Source organism: Cibotium barometz, chromosome 34 (genome assembly GCF_041138505.1).
Source record: "Cibotium barometz isolate CiBa-2024 chromosome 34, ASM4113850v1, whole genome shotgun sequence".
NCBI classification, from domain to species: Eukaryota; Viridiplantae; Streptophyta; class Polypodiopsida; order Cyatheales; family Cibotiaceae; genus Cibotium; species Cibotium barometz.
Window position 1 is genome coordinate 29,570,474 of NC_141079.1, and position 7,568 is coordinate 29,578,041.

A 7,568-nucleotide genomic window follows, 5' to 3' on the forward strand; every position below is an offset into this window, starting at 1 on the left:
TTAGCCCGTACAATGCCTTCTTCTATTTTAAGAATCTTTCTCCAAGTACAAGTTTAAACCATATTCTCACAATAATTATATTGAATAGAGAAAAATAATTCAAGCATAGAGAAGATGAACATGAACACTTGAACGAAAAAATACTTCATCACACGACATAACCATTAGGTGCAATCTCCCCCCCGATGTGTGTGACTCCTTCTCCCACATGCGGTATTTATGTCATATTCATATTTTCAGCCCTTAAAGCCAATAATAGCACCTTTTTCACTTTTGGGCTTGTGCTTTACATATAAATAACCATGTCAAAAGTTTCTAAGGTTTACAATGATAAATACTAATGGACCTATATACATAACTACTTGTGTACACATGCACATAAAATAATCTTATGGACATTTGTATATAAATAATCTTATGCACATTTGCACATAAAATAATCTTGTGCACACTCACACATTAAATCTAGCCACATGGTAGACTACAAAAATGATTAATAAAATTCTAGTATATGATTAGCACATGATCTTTATCTTCGTACCACCGCTCAATCCACCATCCATATATGACACCTCAATTGGTACTCTCATATAGTGTAACACCTCAACAATCAGTACCCTTGCACATCTCAATCTGTATGACACCTCAATCGATACCCTTGTATTGTGCGACACGTCAATCGATACTCTCGCATATATCATGACCTATACTTATAGAAGTAATCCACGTTAGTTAAACAATCAATTAAATACATCAATTAATCCCAACCCTGTCATGAGAAATAAGCATCCATAATATCAAATCACACATACCAACTGGCATCGTACACATGGGCGTCTCGATATAAAATAAGAAATATAATTTCTAGTCTATCTTTGGGTGAATCTCCAGTAGAGTAGGACTAAGAATCTCATGGTTCACTCCATAGAAAGCGATAACACCATGCCATGCCACAATGTTTCAAACAAACATTTGGTGTTGATCCCAAGATGGGTTTATCCCAAGAAAACCATAACCAACAAGCAATCAAAAACCCATATGGCAATCGGGACATGTCTATGCTATTGTAGGGACAAGTGTTCCACAATACACCCAACAAGCGCACACAACGTAAGTAGGGAACTCATGGAAGGGTAAAAAGCTAATGTCTCTAACTACCTCACGCGCAAAGGGATCCACAAAAGCTTTCGTATAATGTGTCATTAGCCATAAGAGCAACAAGCCTGTAGCCTTAAGGCCAAGCTAGGGGAGGACAAGCTCCATTGGAAACCACACAGCCTAACCCCATAGAGCAAGAAACAAAGGGTCTCATGCAACCACCTCCTTCCATTCCCCCTTCTAAATACATATAAGATATGCTAACGATGGTGTTTGAAATGGGAAGGGGGGCTACTACCAACATAGCACCTAGAGGCTAGGGGAGGATAAGTATTGAAAATCACACAACCAAACCCAAGAGATCCCATGCCATGAAACAAAGGGTCTCGTGCGCACAACCACCTTCTTATGTTCCCCCTCCATGTGAGTACACAAAAGATATAATAAGGATGGTGTTTGCAAAGTTAGGCAAAACCAAGTTAATCCATATCTCAAGGATGATTAACAAATCTGATGGAGCTTGAGATCCCTTTCAATACTTAGAGAAGTTTTATCAAATTTACGAGGCCATGGGAAGGATTGATGATCCCACCAAGATTTATTCATTCGGACTTTGCCTTGAAGACAAAGCAGGCTAGTGGTTTAGGTAATTAAACCTACTTGAAAAGATCAACTATGAGGTTTTCAAACACACTTTCATTGTGGGATTCTCATAGAGTGGAGCCCAATGGAGCCCCATTACAGATCTATAACCTCAAGCAGCAGAAAGAGGGAGAAATAATGCGAGGTTACATTTCTAGGTCCAAGTATCTCCATATAAGATGCACCACCCAAAAGACTGCACGATTTATTGCTCATTGATCGATTCATGATCAATCTTCTTAAGAGCAAGAGGCTTCACGACCATCTCTATAGGTCTAGAAACTACATCTTCAATGACTACCACGAGAGGTAACATAGTAGATAATCTGTAAGACAATGATGTAGAAGTCATCCACCCAAACCAAGAGATAGGGGATGCATCATCCAACGCCTCATGGCCAAGGGTGCCCAACCAACACCAGCTAGAGTTCTAGTTTTAAGGGCATGAGCATTGATGAGTTGGTAGAGAATATCCTAAACTGTTTAGGCTACCAGTGGCACGGCCAACCCCAAGGTCACCCCAACCAACACATCAAGCATAGCAGGACACCCACATATATTCGTACAAAGAGATATGGTTCTATGCGTAATCTACCACTAAAATCATACAAGTACAGAGAGTGTCTAAATGATGAGGCCTAGACAATATCAATTTTTTGCTCATTGCCAATGCCATGGAAACGATGACATAGCTCATTACAAGGTGGACCCATAATAGATGCTCCTCAGGGCTAAGCCAACCATTAGCCTTGCCAGCCCCCACTAGTCACTAACTCCTTAGCAAGCATAAGATCCTCTAGTGTCTACCTATCAAAAAACCTCTTATATCGAGAGGTATGTATAGGCCCCCTACGTTGCCATATCCACCTCCAATACTACCACTGCAACCGACTCCTCCAAGAACCACACCCATACAATAGTTCTTGGTGACTTTTCCCGCAGAAATAGAAAACTAGGAACAAGAGGGCTATGAGTCTTATGACCAACAAAACCCATATGAGTAGCAACAATATGATCCCGATGGGTATCTTGAATAGGCTTCACCCATAGACTATACCTCTCTATTTGTTGAAGCCATGGTACAACAAAGAGTGAGAGACCTCACACCAAGATGGTATAGAGGCCACCACCACAACTAGTTCCTCTAAGAACCACACTAGTACAATAGTACTTGGTGACTTTGCCACAAAAATAGAAAACTAGGAACAAGAGGGCTATGAGTCTTATGACCAATAAGACCCATATGAGTAGCAACAATATGATGCCTATGGGTATCGTGAATATGCTTCACCCATAGACTATAACTCTTTGTTTCTTGAATCCATGGTACAACAAAGAGTGAGAGAGCTCAACAAGATGGTGCAAAGGACACCACCACTTCAATGCTTCTAATGCAAAGGCACACACCACATTGCGGAGTGCCATCACAAAGACCTTGCACCGAATCCCCCAATGCTCAAAATCCCCTGCCAACCCCAATGTAATTCCTTATAGAGGCACACGCTAAATCCCCTCCCAACCCCAATGTAATTCCTTATAGAGGCACACACTAAATCCCTTTCCAACACCAATGTAATGCACACACTATAAGTGTGGATTCGACCATGCTGACAATGATTGTCCCAACAAAGTGACAATTGCCCTCGTGGTGGTAGAAAGCATTTTTTGCTAACACTTTGATGAGCCTTAACCTATTAGGTGCATAAGGAGGAGTTATTCACGCAGTATCACTTAATGACATCACGAGACTCCAATCCAAGATGAGGCTGGTAGCCAAAAGAACATCCACCAATATGTAGAAAGCCCAAGCTTCAACTTCAAAGCAAGCAGCCAAATAGGTAGCGGTACAAGCCCCAAAGGTTGTAGTAGCCCCCCTAAAAAAGCTAATAAACCAGATCGAGAGGTCCAGAAAGAAGAAGACCTCAAAGATCGTACATAAACATAACATACAATCTATTGTCAAGGCCTCTTTCATAAGGTCTGTTGTTTTCTCGGTGGCAACTTAATTGACAACTCGAACCTATTGACCATTAAGAGTGGTTTGGAGATGAGAGCCCCGAGGATGCCTCCCTAATAGAGATAACTAGTGATCTCTCACTTAAACTCATTCTTCCCAAGGAAAAGAAACCCATAGACAATGAAAAACTTCCAAAGAAACTCAAGGACAACGAAAACCTTCCAAAAAAACTCAAGGAGTACCCCAACCCCATGTTGGAGAAAGAGAGAATGAAACAAGCCCAAAATCTTGTGAGGAAGGTGCAAGATGAGAACTAGAGCCAATCCTAGAGGAAGTGGTGAAGTACATACCACTACTAACCCGACCTGAGCATATCCTAGATGCTATCCCAGAGCCAATCATAGACCCATTGAGGGAACCTCAAGGTTTGCCCAAGGCATCAGACAAACCCATAACCATTCTTAAGAGACTATAAACAGAACCAGTCCCGAAGCCTCTTCTTTTGGAATCCAATCCAACTAAGCCCCACATTGCAAGATGCAATGAGGGAGGACTTATTAGTGGGAGGTGAAAGTTGACCTCCCATGGGTCACCATGGCCAACATAATCTATTCTCCAAGGTGATTGATGATGACTTTATCTTATCCCCATTAGAGGCATCAAGGAAACTGCCTCCTAGGAAAGGATCTCTGCACATACATATTGGTAAGTCGTAGCAGCCCATCTTATAGTAACGATGAGTATGAAGCTAGTGAATGCAAGTATCAACCATAGGACAAAGCAGGCCTCATAGCATTCTTGTTGTCCTCAGAAGTCTAAGTTTTAATAAGTACTCTTTTGTAAGGAAATTCCCAACTTTAGAGAGACTTATCCAATTTGATGAATGGAAATTTAAGAGCCCACATAGCTAAACCTTAACTTGAACAGGAGGAGGACAAGCCATGTCCCACCATTTAGTATCCTCCCTCCATAACCAAAAGCAAAGGAGAGCCAAAAGTGCCCATGAACAAGATGGGACACTATTTTGAAAGTGACAAAATGAACATCGTGTTATGGTCTCCACGATCTTAGATTGTGGTGATGGTGTTAAGCATAATCACTAAGGACTGCCTACAGGAGGCCTATTAGGACAGCCCACCACTCATAGGCACAAGCCTCATAGTGAAGCTTGCCACCAAACAATAACACAACCAAACCCACCATAGGTGTCCTGCAAGATTAAAAAATCAGGACCTTCTAATTAAGCTTTCACCATACATTCATGGTGATGGATTATTAGAGAAGAGGGTCATATACAATGACCCTTAAAAGATCTTACATAAGAGAAGAGGGTCATATATGCAATGACCCTTAAAAGATCTTACATAAGAGAAGCAAGGTTAGTTCATGATTAGGCAACCAATCACATTTACATACGTAAAGGCAACCAGTCCTTGAAGATAAACCTAATGAAAGGAACAGTCATTCTATGGGTGGTTGAGGCATTCTTGCTAATGAGTCTGACACAACTATCCAAACCGCTTGAGTCAATATGTGTAAATGTTGCAACAAGTTGTTGGATCATAAAGAAGAGAACCATGAGCTTGATGACTCTGAGGATTGGGTCCATGGACACTCTTCCATAAAAGCTTGGAACAAGGTTTGCACGACTTGATGGGACAGAAATCATCCCCATGTTCATGCTTAGTGTAGCATACCTTTTGGGAGCCAACATCGATTTCGAACAAGAAAAGCTATTAATTCATCTAGCATGAGGACCCCTCCGTAAACCAAGAAGAAGATAAAATCACATAGAGTACCTAAGAATTATCTTTCCCCTTGAAGATGGTTCTTCATTTGGCTTTGCTATATTAAAGCCATGGATTTACATGAAACATAGACTTCAACAATGGGAAGTTATCCTAAACAAGGTCACCATCCAAACCAAGCATTGGTCTATAAAAGTGACGAGGAGCCCATCAACTCCAAGCGTGACGAGGAGCCCATCAACTCCAAGCGTGCCAAGCTCTATCAAGCTGTTATACCAAGCTCAATAAGGTCAAGGCTGAGACATAGAAGGAAGTAAAACTAAAAGAGCTCACCAAGCCTCGATAAGGAAGATGTGAGGTAAGTGCCCAAGTAATTTAAGTCCTACAACATCAATCAAGGAGAGAGTGGTACACATAGCAAGAAGGCTCAAAGAATATCGAGCAAAGAGCCACATGCTTCATGTGATGGCCTCACCAAGATCAAATAAGTAAACCTTGCTAGCCTAGGTGAAGAACTAAAGCCCATGTTCATTTCCAAAGACCTTACTGGCATGAGAAATAAGGAAGGAATTAATAGCCTTGCTACATGCTTCATGTGTGGCCTCACCAAAAACCTCACTGGCATGAGAAAGAAGGAATTAATAGCCTTGCCACATGCTTCATGTGATGGCCTCATCAAAGACCTCATTGGCATGAGAAAGAAGGAAGGAATTTCAAGCGAAGAGCCACATGCTTCATGTGCTGGCCTCACCAAGATCATAAACCTTGCTGGCCTTGGTGAAGACATGTTCGTTGCCAAAGACCTCATTGGCGTGAGAAAGAAGGAATTAGTAGCCTTGCTCAAGGAATTTCATGATGTGTTTACCTAGAAATACACTAACATGAAGGGGATTTCTCCGGAAGTCGAAAGACATGCCATCCCTTTGCATGAAGGTGTCAAACCTTCCAAACAGAGATCTTATAACATAAATCCCAATACAATCAAATGGTCAAAGAAGAGCTAGACAAGCTCATCGACATGGGATTTGTGTACGAGATTGAGCACACCAAGTGAGTGTTGCTGATAGTGATCGTTCCCAGAAAGAATGGAGAGCTTAGAGTGTGTTAACCTCAAAAAGTTTAATGCTACCACAGCTCTCGATCACTACCCCTAGTCATATATGCCGACCATATATTGGAAAAAGTCGCCACCACTGCCACCACTGCCACCACTGCCACCAAAGTAGAAGCTTACAACTTTTTGGATGTCTTCTCTGGCTATAATTAAGTTATGATCAACCCAACCGATCAATATAGACATAATTTGCCACCACGAAATGGGGAGCCTACGTGTATCATGTCATGCCAATTGGCTTAACAAATGCCCCCGCCATCTTCTTGATGTGTATAGCCTTCAAGGATCCCCTTCGAAGAAAGATCATGGAGACGTGCAAGTTTTATATGGCCCCTACAAGTACAATGAGGCCCCCAACAGGTACAATAAGGGTTTCTTATTGGATCTAAACTTGTATCATGCAAGTTTATGTGGCCCGCATAGGTATAATGAGAGAGAGAATTATCCTTAGGAGGGAATGGGTCATGACCATGGATTGTATCATCCTTAGAAGGGGATGGATCACGGCCACAAATTACATCATCAACTACTAACAAAGAAGGCTCGCGACACTTGAGCTCCCCAGTCGAATGATTACCATACCCTTGGTAAGAGGAGGGCACCCTGAACCTATTAACATCCCAAGCCTCACCCTCCACCAACAAGCCACCAACTTAGGTAACCTCTAACACTACACAATGCTCTTTCCTCACCATGTCGGACCCCCTTAAACCATAATGAGATCCAAAATCTCACCAACGAAGATGAAGAACACCCCCCAAGACTTTAAGGGGAGTGCACTTAGAAGGAGTGGGAACCTAAGAGTATTTACCCTAAACGTTACAGCTTCTTAAGCTTGGCATCTCACTAATCATTTGTTCAACCTACATGCAACCTGGAGAAGCATAGTGTCGAGGGTCTCATCACAAATGCTGGTTTTGGTGGAGGTGTTGATGTTGTTGATATTGGAGGTCCCTCTCCATGTGGCCCAAGCCCCCAAAGAAGGAATTTGAAGGTGAGCGCAAGGTCG